The sequence below is a fragment of the Tamandua tetradactyla genome, chromosome 3 (genome assembly GCF_023851605.1).
Source record: "Tamandua tetradactyla isolate mTamTet1 chromosome 3, mTamTet1.pri, whole genome shotgun sequence".
NCBI lineage: Eukaryota > Metazoa > Chordata > Mammalia > Pilosa > Myrmecophagidae > Tamandua > Tamandua tetradactyla.
This window is the reverse complement of record NC_135329.1, coordinates 122,580,463-122,590,850: the sequence shown is the minus strand read 5'-3', so window position 1 is coordinate 122,590,850 and position 10,388 is coordinate 122,580,463. Positions and strand designations below refer to the sequence as shown.

Genomic DNA, 10,388 nt, shown 5'->3' with positions numbered 1-10,388 from the left:
TAAATACAATAATGTAGATGAAATGAACAACTTCCTAGAAAGGCATGAACAACCAACTCTGACTCAAGAAGAAACAGATGACCTCAACAAACCAATCACAAGTAAATAAATTGAATCAGTCATTAAGACGCTTCCCAAAAAGAAAAGTCCAGGACCAGATGGCTTCGCATGTGAATTCTACCAAACATTCCAGAAAGAAGCAGTACCAATCCTGCTGAAACTCTTCAAAAGCATTGAAGAGGAGGGAAAGCTACCTAATTCATTCTATGAAGCCAACATCACCCTCATACCAAAACCAGATAAAGATATTACAAAAAAAAAAAAAAAGAAAAGTACAGACCAATCTCTCTAATGAATATAGATGCAAAAATCCTCAACAAAATTCTAGCAAATCGAATCCAGCAACACATTAAAAGAATTATACATCATGACCAAGTAGGATTCATCCCAGGTATGCAAGGATGGTTCAACATAAGAAAATCAATTAATGTAACACACCGTATCAACAAATCAAGGCAGAAAAATCACATGATCATCTCAATTGATGCAGAGAAGGCATTTGACAAGATTCAACATCCTTTCCTGTTGAAAACACTTCAAAGGATAGGAATACAAGGGAACTTCCTCAACATGATAAAGGGAATATATGAAAAACCCACAGCTAACATCATCCTCAATGGGGAAAAACTGAAAACTTTCCCCCTAAGATCAGGAAAAAGACAAGGATGTCCACCATCACCACTGTTATTCAACATCGTGTTGGAAGTTCTAGCCAGAGCAATTAGACAAGAAAAAGAAATACAAGGCATCAAAATTGGAAAGGAAGAAGTAAAACTCTCACTGCTTGCAAATGATATGATACTATATGTCGAAAACCCTGAAAAATCCACAGCAAAACTACTAGAGCTAATAAACGAGTACAGCAAAGTGGCAGGTTACAAGATCAACACTCAAAAATCTGTAGTGTTTCTATACACTAGTGATGAACAGTCTGAGGGGGAAATCAAGAAACGAATTCCATTTACAATTGCAACTAAAAGAATAAAATACTTAGGAATAAATTTAACTAAAGAGACAAAAGACCTATACAAAGAAAACTGCAATAAATTGTTAAAAGAAATCACAGAAGACCTAAATAGATGGAAGGGCATATCGTGATCATGGATTGGGAGACTAAATATAGTTAAGGTGTCAATTCTACCTAAATTGATTTACAGATTCAATGCAATACCAATCAAAATCCCAACAAATTACTTTTCAGAAATAGAAAAAACAATAAGCAAATTTATCTGGAAGGGCAGGGTACCCCGAATTGCTAAAAGTATCCTGAGGGGAAAAAAACGAAGCTGGAGGTCTCACGCTGACTGACTTTAAGGCATATTATGAAGCTACAGTGGTCAAAACAGTATGGTACTGGCATAAAGATAGATATATTGACCAATGGAGTCAAATAGAGTGTTCAGATATAGACCCTCTCGTCTATGGACATTTGATCTTTGATAAGGCAGTCAAGCCAACTCACGTGGGACAGAACAGTCTCTTCAAAAAATGGTGCCTAGAGAACTGGATATCCATATGCAGAAGAATGAAAGAAGACCAATATCTCACCCCCTATACAAAAGTTAACTCAAAATGGATCAAAGACCTAGACATTAGGTCTAAGACCATAAAACAGTTAGAGGAAAATGTAGGGAAGTATCTTATAAATCTTATAATTGGAGGTGGTTTTATAGACCTTACACCCAAAGCAAGAGCACTGAAGAAGGAAATAAATAAATGGGAGCTCCTCAAAATTAAACACTTTTGCACATCAAAGAACTTCATCATGAAAGTAAAAAGACCGCCTACACAATGGGAGACAATATTTGGAAATGACATATCAGATAAAGGTCTAGTATCCAGAATTTATAACAAGATTGTTCAACTCAACAACAAAAAGACAGCCAATCCAATTACAAAATGGGAAAAAGACTTGAACAGACACTTCTCAGAAGAGGAAATACAAATGGCCAGATGGCACATGAATCGATGCTCAATGTCCCAGGCCATTAGAGAAATGCAAATCAAAACCACAATGAAATATCATCTCACACCCACCAGAATGGCCATTATCAACAAAACAGAAAATGACAAGTGTTGGAGAAGATGTGGAGAAAGAGGCACACTTATCCACTGTTGGTGGGAATGTCAAATGGTGCAACTGCTGTGGAAGGCAGTTTGATGGTTCCTCAAAAAGCTGAATATAGAATTGCCATATGACCCGGCAATACCATTGCTAGGTATCTACTCAGAGGACATAAGGGCAAAGACACAAACGGACATTTGCACACCAATGTTTATAGCAGTATTATTTACAGTTGCAAAGAGATGGAAACAGCCAAAATGTCCATCAACAGACGAGTGGCTAAAGAAACTGTGGTATATACATACGATGGAATATTATGCAGCTTTAAGACAGAATAAAGTTATGAAGTATGTAACAACATGGATGGACCTTGAGAACAGTATGCTGAGTGAGACTAGCCAAAAACAAAAGGACAAATACTGTATGGTCTCACTGATGTGAACCGACACTAGTGAATAAATTTGGAATATTTCGTTGGTAACAGAGACCATCAGGAGATAGAAATAGGGTAAGATATTGGGTAATTGGACCTGAAGGATACAGACTGTGCAACAGGACTGAAAACAAAAACTCAGAAATGGACAGCACAATACTACCTAGCTGTAATACAATTATGTTAAAACACTGAATGAAGCTGCATGTGAGAATGATAGGGGAGGAGGGCTGGGGCATAAATGAAATCAGAAAGAAAGATAGATGTTAAAGATTGAGATGGTATAATCTAGGAATGCCTAGAGTGTATAATAATAGTGAGCAAATGTACAAATTTTAAAAATGTTTTTGCATCAGGAAGAACAAAGGAATGTCATTACTGCAGGGTGCTGAAAATAGATGGTAATTAATATTCTAAAATGTCACCGTATGTGTGAGACTAAAGCCAAAAATGTTTATTTGATACAAAATTTATATTTTGACTAGTGCATCTCATAATATAGATAGTTTGATTGAACACCATAAGTACTTGGAATCTCAGGTAGGACATGAGATTTTGTTGGTTTGTCCAGAGTGATGCCCCGATGAATCCCAGAGTGATTCGATCAGTGAATGGAAAAGTATCTACAAAGCCCCCTTCGGGGAGTGGTGAGAACGGGGAGAAATTCAGCTTCCCCAAGATGAATTCTTGATATTCTCACAAGCAGCGTGGACAACCAAAGCTATAGGCTGAGGCCCCAGTCTTGGGGTTTGTTCATATGAAACTTAATCCCCAAAAGGATAGGTCAAGCCTACTTAAATTTTAGGCCTAAAAGTCATCACCAAAGAGCTTCTTTTTTGCTCAGATGTGGCCTCTCTCTCCAGCCAACACAACAAGCAATCTCACCACCCTCCCCCTGTCTACATGGGACATGACTCCCAGGGGTGTGGACCTTCCTGGCAATGTGGGACAGAAATCCTAGAATGAGCTGAGACTCAGCATCAAGGGATTGAGAAAGCCTTCTTGACCAAAAGGGGGAAGAGTGAAATGAGACCAAGTGTCAATGGTGAGAGATTCCAGACAGAGTTGAGAGGTTATCCTGGAGGTCTTTCTTAAGTAGATATCATCTTGTTATTCAAGATGTAATGTAGAGGCTGGAGGTAACTGCCTGAAAATGTAGAGCTGTGTTCCAGTAGCCGTGTTTCTTGAGGATGATTGAATAATGATATAGCTTTCACAATGTGACTGTGCGATTGTGAAAACCTTGTGTCTGACGCTCCTTTTATCTACCTTGTCAACAAACGAGTAGAACATATGGAATGAAAATAAATAACAGGGGGAACAAATGTTAAAATAAATTTAGTTTGAAATGCTAGTGATCAGTGAAAGCGAGAGGTAAAGGTTATGGTAGGTATAAACTTTTTTTTCTGTTTTTTTAATTTCTTTTTCTGAATTAATGCAAATGTTCTAAGAAATAATGAATATGCAACTAAGTGATGATATTGTGAATTACTGATTATATATGTTTATGTTTTAATTTGTTAAATTTTTTAAATTAATAAATAAATTTTTGAAAAAGAAATAAACAATAGGGGAAACAAAGTTTAAAATAAAATGGGTTGATGGAAATACTAGTGTTCAATGAGAAGGAGGGGTGAGGGGTATGTATGAGTTTTTCTTTTTTCTTTCTTTCTCTGGGAGTGCTGTAAATGTCCTAATAAATTATCATGATGATGAATACACAACTGTGTGATGATATTGTGAGCCACTGATTGTATACCACGTATGGAATGTTTGTATGTTAAGAATGTGTGTTTGTATGTTGTTTTATTAGTTAAAAAAAAAAAGGCCGATGAAGTTCAGGGTTTCTCTCTCAACTGGAAAGGCAGATGGCAAACAAAGGTGATATCTGCTAGCTTTCTCTCCAGGCTTCTTGTTTCATGAAGCTCACCCAGGGACATATTCCTTCTTCATCTCCAAAGGTCCCTGACTCGTGGACTCTGTGGTTCTTGTGGCTCTTGTCATTCTCCAAAATGCTTCCTCTTTTAAAAGATTGCATTGAACTAATCAAGACCCGCCTGGAATAGGTGGAGTCACAACTCCATGGAAGCCATCTAATCAAAAGTTACCACCCACAATTGGGTGGGTCACAGCTCCATGAGAACAATCAAAAACTCCCAGCCAGCAATTTTGAATGAAGTTTAAAAGACATGGATTTTCTGGAATCCACCACATATTCAAACCAGCACAACCCCAAAAAAGCCTTTTCTTTCAATCCTGATCCAATCTGGTCGAGCAAACCTGTCATTCAAGGTAGAACCTTTGATTAGGTTGTTTCCATGGAGATTTACCCACTCAACTGTGAGTGTGACCTTTTGATTAGATTACTTCTGTGGAGATGTGACACAGGCAATTATGGGTGTGACCTTTTATTTTGATGGATATGTGGCTCTGCCCATTCAAGGTGGGTCTTGATTAGTTTACTGGAGTCCCTTAAAAAGGGAAACATTTTGGGGAAACCTCAGATGCAGATGCAGGCACAGATGTTTGGAAATGCAGAAACCCCAGATGATGCCAGGAGATGAGAGAGCTGACAGACGCCAGACAGGAACCAGAGCCCAGCAGATTTTACCACGTGCCTTTTCATGAGATGCTAAGCAAGCCAGAACCTAGAGAGAGCCAAGGGATACTAAGAGAAGAAATCCAGTGTTTGCCCCAGAAAAGCTTAGAAAAGAACCAGCAGATGCCAGCCATGTGCCTTTCCAGCTGACAGAGAAATCCTGGACACCATTTTACCTTTCCAGAGAAAGGTCAAGCTATCTTCCTATGGATCCCTTAGTTTGGACATTTTTGTGGTCTTAGAACGTAAACTTGTAACTTAAATTTCTTTTATAAAAGCCGGTCTATTTCTGGTATATTGCATTCCAGCAGCATTAGCAAACTAAATCAACACCTTTCCCAGTCTTTGCAGATTGACCTATGGGATTCCTCTCCTTCAGAGTTTAGCCATATAAGGAGTTTAGAAAATACCTCAAGGTCAAAGTGTAGGGGTCTCCCTGATGCATTCTGCACATGCATCTTATCTTATTCTAGGAATTTGCCATTTACATAATAGGAATGTCCCTTCTTCCCTAGAAAACCGACTCCTCACCTTCTCCAGCACTGCACTGTATTACTACAGCCCACAATCCCTTGCCCCAGTTAACACAACTTGACTGCTCTCCCTCAGCATTCTTTTGAAGAGCTCTGTTAACTACCTTCTACACACAGGGCAAGTTCTGAGATGGCGTACCCCTCAGCCACCAGGCAGATTGGGCCAGATATACATGTTCTCAGTATGTGCACAGGATTACTCTGCTCCCTCCAGAACTGGAATCAGGGACTCACCCTGGGAGTGCAGATCAGCTCCATGATAAGCCAGTGAGGAGTGGAGGATTGGGTGACCAGGGCACCATGAAATCCTATTGCTTTTAAGTTACCTTTTCTTGATTTGTTGCTTGCCCTGTTACTGCAGTCCTTTATTTTCTGGAGCTTTGGAAAAGATGTTTCTGCCAATTCTTCCTGCTTGTTCTAAGGCTCTGATGGAGCTCTGAAGCATCTCACTCCATCATTTGATCAGCATGGTGCTGTGGCATTAACTTTTTTAATCCTCAGATCCTAGAAACTTTGCTAAGCTTTCCAGTGCCAGTTTTCTTACCCTTGCCTTGCTCACAGAGCTCACAATTAATGGGACTTAATGAACCATATTTGACTTAATTCCTCAGACTTGGGTCTTTCAGCTGGCACATTAGCACCTGGCCCAGGTAATAAAATTTGCTGAAATGAATTGAATTCTGGAAAAGCCTATAACTGGTGGGTCTACTCTGGCAGTAGCAGACATTTTAAAAATTATTTTCATTTTCCTTCATTTGTATTACAACATAAATACAACTTCGTGGGAGGAAAGATACTTCTATAAATGACCTTGAAAATCCTTGGTAAGGTGATACAGCTGTTTGATCTTAGAGCCTGAAAGGCCTTTGGTATTGTTTAGGTTCAGTGATGACAGTCATTTCTGTTCATCTGAGGCACATTCTATTTTTAATACCTTTCATTTGTTGAGCATCGTGCTAGGCACAAAGGAGGATATGGGCAAAATGTAAGATATGGTCCCTTCCTTCAACAAGCTTTCAGTTTGGCTGCACAGTTAGGAACATGGGGCATCAGCTGTTAGATAGTGGGAAATACTAAGTATTCAAAGAAGAAAAAGATGAGACTAGTCAGGAGCCCAGGGACCTGGCCTAGCTAGTTGATAGTTCATTCACTTCTCTACATTCTTTGGGTATCTAGGGAAGTCCATGACTAATGTGATATGTGGCTGAGTGGGGGAGTGGGAGGATTAGGGCTGGGCCCCAGTCTATGATATTGGTAGGGTGTTTGCTTGGAACATTTTGTATGAATGTCTACAAAATCGAAATGTTTGATTTAGAGATCTAATCTTCTGGCAAACACTTGCTAGGATGGCTTTTTGCTTTAAAAAGTAACACCGAGGCCTACACAGTATGGAGGTAACATTAGCTAGCGCTCGCTCTACTCTCTGTAGTGGGGAAGCAACTGACTACAAGAGACTAAACTGTATCTGCCTCTTATTGCCAAAAGACTCATGTTCAACTTTTGCCTCACACACACACATACAAAAAGCTGGGAAAATTTTATTTGATCTTTTTCTAAAAAAAAAAAAAAAGTTAATATAAAATTATAGTAAATCAAAAAAACAGAAAACTTGAACTTTAGTAACATACCTGGAATAATCTGAAGTGGCAGGAGAAAAGATTTAATTTAGTTGAATTTCTGTGGTTGTTAGTTGTTCACTAGTCTCACAGTGATGGAAGCTGCATATTGTTTTGAAGCGACTGAGAGTCTGCTGGAGGTTTGGTTCTTCCAGCATCAGCACAACACAAACAAAGGAGTTAAGGAGCTTTGCACCATTCTGAGATCTGAATGAGACATACTTTTGAAGGATGTGTGTTCTAGTTTGCTGGCTGCCAGAATGCAATATATCAGAAACAGAATGGTTTTTAAAAAGGGGAATTTAATAAGTTGCTAGTTTATAGTTCTAAAGCCGAGAAAATGTCCAAATTAAAACAAGGCTATAGAGATGTCCAATCAAAGGCATCCAGGGAACAACACCTTGGTTCAAGAAGGCCGGTGAAGTTCAGGGTTTCTCTCTCAAGTGGAAGGGCATATGGTGAACACTGTCAGGGTTCCTCTCTCATCTGGAAGGGCATATAGCAAACATGGCATCATCTGCTAGCTTCTTCTCCTCCTTCTTCTCCTGGCTTCCTGTTTCATGAAGCTCCACAGGAGGCATTTTCCTTCTTCATCTCCAAAGGTCACTGGCTGGTGGAATCTGCTTCGTGGTGCTACAGCATACTCTGCTCTCTCCAAATCTCTCACATTCTCAAAAATGTTTCCTCTTTTATAGGACTCCAGAAACTTCTCAAGACCCACCCAAATGGATGAAGACATGTCATCACCTAATACAGTTTAACAACCACTCTTGATTAAACCACATCTCCAGGGAGATTATCTGATTACATTTCAAACATACAGTATTGAATAGGGATTATTCTACCTTTATGAAATGGGATTTTGATTTTCTAGGGCACATACATCCTTTCAACCAGCACAATGTGCAATGTTCATCATAAATGTGACAAAAACTGACACTCAGGAAGCTTATGTACTCAGAGTGACTAGCATATTTTTCTCCAAGACACATTTCATTTGAAGACATGGTGTCTTACTGAAAGCAGCGGTTTCCCTGTTGAAGCTTATTAGGGGCTACAGTGGGTTTGACTCAATTCAAACAAAGCCTTTTTTTTTCTCATAAGAATTTCATGAAGCCTTCTCACCAAGGGTCCCATACCAAAATTTCCAGGAAGAAATAGAGTTTCTTAATGCAATTTTCCCACATGGAAAGCGTACTGTATGGGACGGATGAATTCTGTTAGTACTTGTATACTCTGATTCCCCAAAGAGTCGTCAGCCAGACAAACCCTAGAACTTCTGATAAGTGAGCTTGACCCAGCAGCAGTGGACCAGTTCTATGTGAAAGACGGTTATTACTGATACCAGCTTCTGCTATTGATGCCACACTGTTCAGTCTTTGCAGGTATTTGATGAATGGAATGAAATTGGATGGAACTAACAGGATTATCCACATCACTCCAGAACCAGAATTTTCTTATGCTAGCTTTGAAACAGACCTCCTATGTTAGATTTCCTATGTTAACCTGGCCAGGAAAGTTGTGGAAGTCTTCAAGCCAGGAAAATTCGCGACCACCTTGTTTGTAAATCAGACTTCTAAATGTTGCATGGTGCTTTTTCACTCTAGAAGAGTGAAGGTTTTAAATGTCTTGATTTTCAGAATGCTATGTTCAACTTTGTTCTTACCAGTTTTGCTAAGAATCAGCAACAGCAGCAGAGTTGATTAAGAAAAATGATAAAAGAGAACACCCAGAAGAAGGTGGTGGCTGCTCACCAGATATTGATACCAGGGCCATGATTTTCATAACCACCACCTTTTAGTTCCAGGAAATCTGGTATAATCTAGTGTAATCACTTTGAATTGTTGTGTGCATTACTATGTCAATGAATTCGATATCTTGCATGAATGCTGTCTTATGTGTTTAAGTATTTAATGCCACTCTTGCCATGAAATTGAAGTGCATGTAGAAAAACCCTTTTACTCTATGAAACTTTACAACGCCTGTGAAAACAATGCATAGTATAATATTTCTCTGGGTATCATCCAGAATTCCCCACAGACAAGGCTTTCGTCCTCATTAGATGTTGGCCTCAGCTTAACCTTCTGGGACTGTACAATAAAATTCCTGTCTGAATTTTACATCCAGTTACCTCCAGTTTCTAGAACATACTCTCTACCAATGCTATTGAAACCACTTTCTACTTCATACAGATGTTTTTTGCAACAGCAATTAAAGTTTTTCTTCCATGAGGGGGAAAAAAGTGACACAGGACCTCAAGGGTCATCAATTTCACGTGTATGTAAAATTCTTACCATTTTCCTTAATATTGGACTGTCCCATTACATGCCCCAGGGAAACCACATTTTGATAATGTCGCACATTTAAGGGTAAATACTAGCTGTGGGTCTATAAGAAAATGTACAGAGAGCAGTTGAGTAAGATGTGGGGAAGAAATGAGCTGGAGCCAATGGCCCAAGAACACATCAACCAACAGGCACATCTCCTTTTGCTATTCTTCTCTTGTGCTGGAGCTCCTCCAACTGGACTGGTGAGAGTGTTTAGTTTTCTGATCTGACAGAATCTCTTAAGTCCTTGCCCAGGAGAAAGTGATGGAATGAGTTTTTAGCTAAGGGGGTAAACAGGTTGACTGATCTCCTTTAAATCATTCTTTCTTTCTTTTATTCAGTCATTGGCTCACTAGTCTCTTTAATGTTTAAATGTTATATTTAGTTAGGCAGACAGGAAAGGAAAGAGTGACATCAATAATTAAAAATGTATGCTAGGGAGGGGCAGTAATGAGACACATCGTCCTTATAACAGTATTCTAACAAAAACATGCCCGGGCTGCAGCTTCTGGATGGAGTCACTTATTTCAGGAAGTTTTCCTCTCTCTTCTGTCTTTTCATATCTAATGCATAGAAGCCCCATGCATGAAATGCCTTGCATGGTCTGCAAATTGGCTCTATTTTTGATGCTGCTTTCCTTCAGAGCTTAGCTGTCCACCACAAAGATCAGCCTGACGCATTACCTTGATGTCCTCTCCATGTTTTCTAAGCATATATTCTATCCTGAGCATGTACTCATGGTTTTAGGAATTCCC

The 10,388-nt window shown here is 39.2% G+C and overlaps 1 pseudogene; it reads left to right on the top strand.

The window, feature by feature from the left end:
* The first annotated feature begins 7,401 nt into the window (after positions 1-7,401).
* LOC143676325 (S-adenosylmethionine decarboxylase proenzyme-like) lies at positions 7,402-9,009 on the top strand (annotated as a pseudogene).
* The last annotated feature ends 1,379 nt before the right edge of the window (positions 9,010-10,388 follow it).